Below are 11,628 nucleotides of genomic sequence, written 5' to 3'. Positions count from 1 at the left end.
TATCACAGCAAAAGCAGTATTTAAAGGGCAATTTACATCAATTCCAAAAGAAGAAAGAACTAAAATCAACATTACTACCACATCTCCAGCAGTTACAAAAAGAGGAGAAAAGTAAGCCTACAGTCATGAGAAGAAAGGAAATAATAAAGATTAGAGTGGAAATAAATGAATTAGAAAACAGAAAACCAATAGAAAGAATCAAGAAGACAAGAAACTAGTTATTTGAAAAGATTAATAAAATTGACAAACTATTGTCAAATATAACAAAAATAAGAAAGATAAGATGCAAATAGCATGCATAAGAAATTATATTGGTGATGTCACAACAGAAACAATGGAAATAAAAAGGATAATAAAAGAATGTGATGAAGGTATGTACTCCAATAAACTTTAAAATTTAAAAGAAATGGATATATTTTTAGAAAAACATGACCTACTAGACTATCACAGAGTGAAATAGAAAACTTGAAACAGTGCTATAACAGAAAAATAAATTGATTGAATAATTTTAAAAATTACACCCAAAAAAGTCCAGGCCCAAATGGTTTTACTGGTGAATTTTGCCAAACATTCAGATATGAACAGATACCAGTTTTACTCAAACTATTCCAGAACATTTAAAAGCATGGAAAACTCTCAAATACATTTTATGGAGCAAGCATAACCCTCATAGCAAAACCAGGCAAAAACATCACTAAAAAAGAAAATTATAAACTAATATCCCTCATGAATAACAGTGCAAAAATTCTCAATAAAATCCTATCCAATAGAATTCAACAACAAATCAAAGAGAAAAAAGAAAATATATCATGACCACTGGGACTCCAGGGATGTAAGGATGGTTCAATATTAGAAAAACAAACAGCATAATTCACCATATAAATTTTAAAAAGGAGAAGAACCACATGATCATATTGATTGATACAGAAAGAACATTTGACAAAATCCAACATCCATTCCAGATAAAAACACTCAATGAAGTAGGAATTGAAGAGAAATTCCTACTTTACAAATCCAACAGTAAACATTACCCACAATGGAGAGAAACTGAAAGCATTCCTTTTGTGAATAAGAATCAGACAAGGATGCCCACCACTGTTATTCAATATTATGTTGGAAGTCTTAGCCAGTGCTATAAGGCAATAAAGGAAAATTAAAGAAATCCAAATTGGCAAAGAAGAAGCAAAATTCTCTCTATTTGCAGATATATTATCTTATACATTGAAAATCCCAAAGACTCAGAAAGAAAATTACTGGAACTCATTGAAAAATACAGCTAAGTGAAAGGGTACAAGATCAATATATAAAAATCAGTTAGATTCCTATACACTAATAAAGACAGCTCTGAAAAGGAAATTAAGAAAACAATACCATCAGCCTAAGTTTCTGGACAACTGTTCAGTTGCAATCCTTCGGTTAAACTACCACCAAGTCAGGGAACTTTGGCTCAGCTGCTCCCAACAGCTACCCCTTTTTTAAATCTTAAATGAAGTGGTCAGTTGAAGCTGGAAGAGCTGGTGTTGAGGACTCTTCAGAAGACTGTAAAAATAAGCAACAAGATTAACATTAAGACAATAATGCCAATAAGGAGCTCCACCGTATGGTGCAGTATGTTAAAAGGATTAAATCCATTGAGTAGATTCAACATGGTCTTGGCCACAACCTGGGGGCCAAGACCTCATTTTTACTGTTTTGTATAGCCTTAATCTGTTTATGAAGTTCTCTTAAATCCAAACTTATATTTGCATGATACCAAATACCTTGAAGGTGACTTGAAACTTTATTCTACTTCCAATCAGAAGTATTATATGGCAATGCCGTTACACAGATATGAGAGATTGAGGCATGACATTGAATATATTGTCTGTATTAAAAGGCCTCGACCTGATTTCCCAGGCCAATTATGGTGGCCTCTAGTGCATTTAATTTTATTTCCAAGCTGTGATCTATGTGCTCTTTGATAGATAAACATGGGAGGTATGTTTTGCCAAATGTTTTTATGGAACTTACTCTGATTGGAGCCCTGGGTGTTGAATTACTAAATTCCAACCCACCTACACTCTTTCTTAAGCACTCTGAATGGATTTATTCTTTCTTAACAAGGACAAAGCTCCAAATTCCAAACCCTTCCAAGCTTTATCACATGTCTTTCTTCTGTCTTACACCTCTTTCCTGCCTAAAAGGCATCCTCTTTTGGAAGCTTCCTTCGCAGTGAAGGGACAATAAACCCCAGCTACTCTAAATATCGGCACACTCACCACACCGAAATGTCTCTTGCCCACTTCCAATATGCTCAGTCAAACCTTTGCTCTGAAACAACAAACCTTCATTTCTCATATCCTAACCCAGCCCATTAACCAGGATGGAACTGGGAGCAAAACTGGGTCTACCAACACAGGACCCCATTCTCTAAGCCATAAATTCTAAGATTGGAATAGAGGGGACTGACTGTATGGTCAACTGCAAATTTAAGATTAAAGATTGGGTGAGGGTTGCATGAAACACAATTTAAAACATAATGTCACTCTGCATATGAGATATTGACTGGTTCTGTAACCAGTACATAGGAGCCCTGAACACAGGCAGAAATGTAATGAGTGGTTTGTCCCGCCCAACCCCACCCCCTAAGATCTTTAAGGCTTTTACTAGTCTGATTAATTACTCTAAGGGCAGCAACTAACCTCCATAATCTCTCTGCAGATGCCTGTTAGAAGTTCCAATCACAGAGGCTGATAACTTTTCTCTCTCGCTATCCTTGCTTCTCAAGGCCTTTTGAACTGGAGACAAAATAGGCAGAGCACAAGATAACTGCTCCCTTGCTTTTGGCATTAAGCCCAGCACTTTCGGTTTCATGCTGGCAGAAGTTGCTTCAGCCAGAGATAACGTCTCCCAATCTGAGTCGGAGCCCTCCATTTCTGGGTCCGTTTGTTCCTTTAAGGAACAGCTTGGGGGCATCTTTAATAGGAGTTCCTCTGGCCCTCAATAGGCCCTTAAGCACATCTACAAACAGCTAGTGGTCCTTTGACCCTAAATGTCCCTTGTTTTACACCTGGCTCTATCTCACTCTGTATTTTATCTGAATGCACACACCTCATAGCTATATCCTCTTCTTGAATTAAGAGTTCCCCTGTACTCGGGCCCCACGTTGGGCACCAAACTGCTGGAGCCAACACAACTGCTGGAGCCAACACTAGGGCCAACTGCCACATCCAACAATTGGCTATAGTCTGCAACCCGCACGGAGAGATTAAACCCAAGTAGGGGCAATGGGAGATGAGAAATAAAAGAAAGACACAAGACATAATTGAAATATAGCAAAGTTGAGACCAGGTGGGCCACAGCACTCTGATGGAGATACTGTGACACTGACTAAGGCAGTGAGTTTATTTTATACACAGCTCAAAGGAAGTGCTTTGGGGCAGGGAAAAGAATAACACCTGGTGTTTTGATGAATGCAGTAAGCGGGATTTTATTAGATGAATGTAGTTGCTAGGGAAACTGAGATAGGGTGGCTAGAATGTTGTGCAGGCTGAGTCCAAGGACATAGCTGAATACAAGGAAAGACCTTGCAAGTTCTCAGACCTGTGAGGAAACCCTGCAAGTTCCTCAGGGGTGGCAGGAACTTTGAATTGGAAGCAGGCCAAGTTTCTGGACCACAACTGTTTAGTTGCAATCTTTGGGTTAAACTACTGCCAAGTAAGGGACCTTTGGCTCAACTGCTCCCAACAACCAATTATAATAGACACCCAAAAGATTAAATACTTAGGAATAAATCTAGCCATAGAAACAAAAGACTTATACACAGAAAATTACAAAACACAACTACAAGAAACCAAAAGAAACTTACAGAAATGGAAGAATATAACATGCTCATGGATAGGAATATTTTAACATTGTGAAAATGTCACCACTACCCAAAGCAATTTATAGATATAATACAATCCCAATTCAGATTCCAACATCATTCTTTAAAGAGATAAAAAAAATGATCACTAACTTTATATGGAAAGCAGAGACCTCAGAGAAGCAAAACAATGCTTAAGAAGAAGAAAGTTAGAGGCCTTTCACTACCTGATCTCAAAGTCTACTACACAGCCATAGTGGTCAAAATAGCTTGGTCTGGTACAGTGAAAGATATATAGACCAATGCAACAGAACTGAGAACCCAGAAGTAAATCCATCCACATACAGCCAGCTGATATTTGGCAAAAGTCAAAATGCATTACATGGGAAATACATAGTCTCTTCACAAATGGTGCTAGCAAAACTGGAAATCCATTTGCAGAAGAATGAAATAAGACCCATATCTCACATCATACACAAAAACAAACTCAACATGGATTAAAGACCTAAATGTAAATCCTAGAGCTATAAAAATCATCAATGAAATCATAGGGACAATCTTAGGGACACTAATACAAGGCGTAAATACACTATAAAACATTACTAAAAAACATAAATAGCAGAAGACAAAATAGATGACTGGAACCTCTAAAAATTAGAGACTATGTACATCCAAAGACTTCACCAAAAGATCAAAAAGGGAGCCAAAAGACTGGGAAAATATTTTTGGAATCGCATATCAGACAAGGGACTAATCTCTAAAATTTATAGAAAACTACAGCACCTATACAAGAAAAAGACAAACAACCCAATTAAAAAATGAACAGGACATGAACAGACACTTCACCAATTCACCAGGGAAAATATACAGGCAGCCAACAAACATATGAAGAAATGTACATAGTCATTAACTATTACAGGGTGGGAAATCTTTTTTCTGCCAAAATGCGTAACATCATTCACAGACCATACAAAATTATCAATTTAAAAACTAGCCTGCTATATTTGGTCAACCATTTAATTAACTCATCCCCAACATGATGGCTGTGAGTCCTGGTGTGGCGCTGTGGGCTAATGCATCAGACTGCAAAGCTGTTTGAATTGCAAGGTCGGCAGCTCAAGCTCACTAGCTGTTCCTTGGAAACCCTATACAGGGTCGCTATGGGTCGGAGCCAACTTGACGGCATTACACAACAATGTGAGGCTGAAACTATGGTTAGGGTCAGACTAAATGATTTCGTGGGCCAGACATTCCCCACCTCTGAAAAGAGATGCAAACGAAACAACAATGGGATATCATCTCACACCAGCATTAAGAGCAAAGTTTTAAAAAAACCAGAAAACAACAGATGCTGGCAGGAGTGTGGAGAGACTAGGACCCTCCTACATTGCTGGTGGGACTGTAAAATGGTTTAAACACTGTGGAAAATGGTAAGGTGTTTCCGCAGAAAGTTGGAAATAGAAATACCTTATGATCCAACAAACCCTCTACTTGATATATGTTCACAATATACAAGAGCCTGGACATTAGTAGATATATGCATACCAATGTTCATCACAACACTATTCATAATAGAAAAAAGATGGAGACAGTCTAAGTGCCCATCAATGGAAGCAGGGATAAACATACATATATATTGTAATATAATCATACATATATTGTAATACTATACAACATTGAAGAATAACGATGAATCTACAAAATAGCTCATAACATGGATGAACCTTGAGGATATTGTGCTGAGTGAAATAAGTCAATCACAAAAAGGCAAACATTGTCTGAGACCACTATTTTTAAAAACTCACGAAAAGGTTTTCATACTAAAAGAAATTTATTTTGATGGCTACCATGGATGGGAGGGAAGGGAGAGTAATTTACTGGCTAGGGGGTTATTGTTGTTATTGTTATATGCCGCCCAGTCAGTTCTGACTCAGAGAGACCTTGTATAGGATTTCTGAGGAGTGGCTGATATATGTGAATAACCAATCTAGTCCTTTAGGTACAGTGCTTACCCTACAGTGCCACACCACTAGAGGGTAGACACATGTTAACTTGGGTGGCTAGGAGCAAAATATTCAAGAAGGGGGAGGACAATATGCAAGAAGAAGGAAGTTGACAGAAAAATGATGAAGATAGGTGAAGACACAGGGAAATATACAAAGTCTAAAGGGGATAGAAGTAAATATTAATATATACATACCCTTGAAACAATAGTGTTCTGTGTATAGCTACATGGACCGAGGCACACAGGCTGAATGGGTACGGGAGGAAGAGTGGGATATATATATATATACACACAAATATGTTAAGAGTTTGAAAGAGTATATTTGTACATAAGTAACCACAGGGAGGAAGTGGGACAACTGTGGTTGCATGGAGGGGATTATAATCATTGAGATGAAACAAAGTACATGATTTGTTGACTGTAAAACTGATGACCTGCTCTGTAAACCTTCACTCGATTCACAATAAGAAGTTCAAAACAAAACAAAATGACCAATGCCTCTCCATTTCAGCTAGTAGGTAGGTATGTGTTTAATTAAGTTTTTGAGGACTTCCAATTTTCCTAGATTCATACTTTTTACAGTCCACATTCTGATTATTAATGGATGTTAGTAGCTGTTTCTTCTTATTTTGAGTTGCGACCCATCAGAAAATGAAGGTCTCAAAGCTTTACTCTATCCAAGTCGTTAAGGTCAACTCTAATTTCAGCAGGCATCTCTTCCCCAATCTTAATTTGAGTGCCTTCCAACTTGAGGAGTTCATCTTCCAGCACTATATCAGACGATGTGTCATTACTATTTATAAGGTTTTCAGTGACTAACCATTCAGAAGTGTCCTAGTATGGAAATTCATATAGTCTGTCTTAGTATGGAAATTCCACTGAATCCTGTCCACTATTGGAGACCCTGTTAGTATTTAAAATACTGGTGATATAGCTTGCAGCTTCACAGTAGCATACAAGCAATCACAGTACAACAAATTGACTGAGGGGTGATGGAGGACAGACATTAGAGCTTTTCTAATTGCCCATGGGTAGGGGTCCTAGTGATGTAGGGAACACTTGCTCTAGACTTTCAGTTCTAATATCAGAGAAAGACATAGACCAGACTATTTTTCTAGGGACACTGGAGTGGTAAATATGGAATGTACTCAGGCCCAAGTGTATGGTACCATGCCATAGTGTAGATTGTACAACCCCAATATTGTTGGGCTGCATCTGACTTAGATGTAGTAGTCTCTGACACACATGCATAGAGTCCTGGTGTGGTGCTGTGGGTTAATGCACCAGACTGCAAAGCTGTTTGAACTGCAAGGTCGTTGGTTCACGTTCACCAGCTGCTCCTCGGAAATCCTATACAGGGCCGCTATGGGTTTGAACTGACTTGACAGCACTTAACAACTACAACAACATAGACTTAGTCTTAGTCTTGTGTGTAAGGTTGAGATTGGGGATACATTGAGCTTCCATAGGTTCTAATATGACCCTCATTTACTTATCCACAACAATACACAACCTCATCAGCAACAATCTTGGAGGCCTGGAGGCTTGTGTCCCATATCTATAGTGGATTTCTTCTATATCTTTTAGAAGATATTTGGAAGTTAGAAAGATAAATCTTATTTGATTTGTTTGGATAGTGCCTGTGTATAGTCCTTTTATGACTCTGACTTTTCCAGAAATTTATCAATACAGTGGTCATATGATTGGAAAGAGGGTGGAAAAAGGGAAGAGAGTTTTTCACTTGGGATTGAGTGGTACTTAGCTCCTGCAGACAGATAAATAGAATACATTTGGAATTATGTATGGCTCAGTATTTAGATGCCCAACAAGCTTCATGTGGAATGCCTGTGATCCAAGACTCATCTGGTTCTTGCTTTGTGCCAGTCAGCATAACCTTTGTCTAGAATACTTATTTTGTTGTTGTTGTTAAGTGTCCTTGAGCAGTCCGACTCATAGAGACTGTGCATAGGGTTTCTGAGTCTTTCAAACTTTTTGTGGGAGCAGAAGCTTCATCTTTCTCCCATGGAGTAGCTTGTGAACTCAAACTGCATACCTTGTCATTCACAGTCCAGTGTTTATGCTATGGAGCCACGAAGTTGCATGCATTCTAGAAAATGTTGCTATTTAAGTAACAATACATACTCTCCACTCCATTCAGTGTGGACATGAGGTACAATAAGTCTATTTAGTTATCCCATTGTATACTATGCTCACTGTATGTGCAATAGTTTTGTTGACCTGGTTGAAGACATCTCCCTTCATGCTCATAGCCTATCCAGACATTGGTCAAAACTAGTGGTAGCAGCATTTCTCCCATATACTTTATGAAGCACCCTCAAATCCACTAAGCCTTACCTAAAAAACTTTAGAATAACATTCAGGCAAAGAAACGTGAAGAATCATACAATTTCTTCAATGATTCAACTACTAGGGTCTATACTGATTTTTTGCTTCCTAACTTCCTACAATACTCACATACAGACAAATAGTTCTATGACCCTGGATTCAGACCTACTGAGTCAGCACTATTTTATATTTCTATATTTTAATTACCTCTCTAGGTGATTGTAATGCACACAAAAGTTTGAGTACCTCTGTTATAGATAACAGTATCCAATTATACCATGTAATGCCTAATCATTTTCTGAATCACATTGTGGGTTTTATCTTTCCTCTCCATTATTTGTCTTGGATATCATAGTAGAACCAGGTATACAGTAAACATTCAAACATTTTTTTAGTTGATGAACTATGCCCTGACAACACCTCTTCTGGATCCTCAGAGTAGAGAATAAACTAAACCTTACTTATATCTTGTATCCTAAAATTAGAGCCTGTTGCTGCTAAAAAAAAAAAAAAAAAAAAAAAAAAAAAAAATTGTTGACCCTCCTCCCCCAACAACAAACTAGAATGACTGCCCTCTAAAAGCTTCCTGCAATTCACCTCTCTCAGTCAACTAACTTTCAAGGAGGCAGGAATAAAGGGCTGAATGGCTAGAATGCCATGGCTAAAAACGGCAATGCCCTTTTGGAAGCTGCATAGCTGAAGGGTCTTGAGTGGTCAGAGTGGGGTAGCAGGTTGGGGAGGGGAGTCAGGTATGTTTTTATATTGTTGGGTAAAGAAAAGTTCATGTCATACTTCTAGTGATTCCTGTAAATAAAGATAAAAGCAAAGGCAGGATATTATCAAGTTTTAATACAGCTGTGGAAGCCTGTTACCCAAGGCTCAATCAACAGAGCTTAGAAAACAGCTGGCTTTAAAGGAGAAAGCCAGACTAGGGTACCCAAAGGTGCTGATGTTAATATGACTAAAGCCACATGTTCCAGTAAACCTTTTCCAGCCTCCTTCTCTGAGTGCGACAGTGAGATTTCATAATGAAAGCCCTCCCAGGTGTGAAGGACTCGGACCAAAAGAAAGTTGACCCAAAGCTGGTGGATTATATAAGGTTCAGAAGGCTAGATTTGAAAGGTGGCTCAGATGAGGAAAATATCTTTATATTTGGAAGAATATCATTATAGAGTTGAAGAAAGAGAAGTAGGGCAGTTGAAGAGAAATAGGAGAGCACACAGGTATAAAGACAAAATCAAATCATTATTATCCATTTTATTTGTTGCTGTTTTGGGAAAGTTTAATTTAAAACATTTTCCATTATGGTGAAGTATGTATGAATAAAATTTGCCATTTTAATCATTTTTAAGTGCACAATTGGTGGTACTGATTGCAACCATCATCATAGTCTATTTTCAAAGTATTTTTATTACCTCAAACACAAATTCTGTAAACTATATTTATTGTTGTTGATAAGATGTGTTGAGTCTGTTCTGACTCATAGTGACCCTATCTAGGGTTTCTGAGAAGCAGCTGGTGACTTTGTAACTCACAGACTTTGTGGTTCACTGTTTAGTTCTTATCCTACAGTGCCACACCAAGAGTCCAACTGCTATGTGTTGTCATTGTGAAGTGCTATCCAGTCAGTTCTGACTCATAGCAACCCTGTATAGGGTTCTCGAAGAGTGGCTGGTAAGTTTGAACTGCCGACCTTGCAGTTTTACACACATATACACACACCCCTTACTGGAATGGAAGGTCTTCTCCTAAAATCCCCCAGACTGTTAGAGCATCACTGAAAATTTGAACTATTGATTCTCTTCACACCTTAATTCATTTTCTAGGATCTATTTCTTCATGTTTCCTATACCTCTCAATTTTGTAGAGTGAGACTTTTTCCATAAAAAGAGAAATAATAAAATTTGTTATGGAGGGTCTTTCATTTTGCACGTGGAATCTGTGGAATTTCTGCTTATCCAATCACAGTTGCTACCCATGTGCTCACCTTTGCTCTGCAAAATCTGATGGAGTTCACCAGAGGGCTAGGGAACCTATGAGCTGCACATCCCTGAATGAGGATTCTGAGGTAAAGGAATCTGTTCTTGCCCTCCAAGCACTCATAGAGTGTAACTCCTGCTCAATATGTGCAAGGTGGCACATGTACAAAAGCAGGCACCTGAATGACAGTGATAAGAGGAGGTTTCTGAGAGGAGGACACGAAGATGGCATAATGCACTTTGGTAGCACTAAGTAGGAGTCCTGGTATGGCGCTGTGGGTTAATGAGCCAAACTGAAAAGCCATTTGAACTACAAGGTTGGCGGTTCAAGCCCACCAGCTGCTCCTTGGAAACCCTACACAGGGTTGCTATGGATTGAAACCGACTCAACGGCATTTCACAACACAACAACAAGTAGGTGCATAGAACTGGATCAAAAGGGAAACCCTCTATTGCCTGGGAGAGAACTCAGAGGTTAGTAATGAATGAGAAATGAGATGATAGTTCAAACTGTGAAGAAGGGAACTGGTGGGGCTTGTCTAGAATGAAACCCAGCCTTCTGAAATTGTACTCCTTTCCTACCTTTTTGTGTTTTGGAAGGAAAACTGGTAGCTATGGAGATATGGACAGAGGGAGTCCTACCAAAAGGTGTTAGCAAAGTGTGCCCAGTGCCTGAGGACTGTCCCTCAATCATCCTAATCCCAAAGTCTATCTGTTAACCAGAACATGGCCATCTCCACTGATAGTCACAGATGCAAGGTCACACTCCACCCTCCCTCCTTGTTCATCTAGAGAAGTTCATCCATGACAGTCAGACCAAGGGAGCACTAGAATATATATAGCAGCTTGTGAGTTCTTTGATTTTCAGCCTGGAAGATGATTTGTCTAAATCCAGTTTGAGAAATTGACACATGTATGTCACCCACAAAATTTCAGAGTGGTACATTAGATAAGAAAGACTTAGCTAATCTGCATTGGTCCAAGCACTATGCTCCCTAATAGGATGTTGTGCTTTTAAATAGTTTTCCCCATGATTTCCAAAGTTGTTTCTCAAAATTGTTGTACTTGGCTTGTTCCATTTGTTAAAGATGTGGAGATAAGAATGAGAAGCCAGATTCTTTTATAGTGGCTCTTCAGGAGGGTAGCATCTGACCAAAAGTTAGTCTTCAGTTTCATGGTCTAAATTTCTGAACTTTATTTGTGTTCCTGCACAGAGAAATTCATTCAAGTCTTGATGTGCAGCAGACTAGGAGAAAAATATAACATTAGGATTAGAGGAACCAATAATATGTATAGTATTTATCAGTTTCACTTATATGTGTTTTGATATATTGGCTATCATATTTTTGTTGCACGTATTCTACATTCCTGGTATGGTACTGTAGGATGAGCACTGGACTCCCAGCCACAAAGTCCGCAGTTTAAATCTACCAGCTGTTACGTGGAAACCTTAT

The sequence above is a fragment of the Chrysochloris asiatica genome, unplaced genomic scaffold, assembly GCF_000296735.1.
Source record: "Chrysochloris asiatica unplaced genomic scaffold, ChrAsi1.0 scaffold00146, whole genome shotgun sequence".
Lineage (NCBI taxonomy): Eukaryota > Metazoa > Chordata > Mammalia > Afrosoricida > Chrysochloridae > Chrysochloris > Chrysochloris asiatica.
This window is presented reverse-complemented; position numbering follows the sequence as displayed.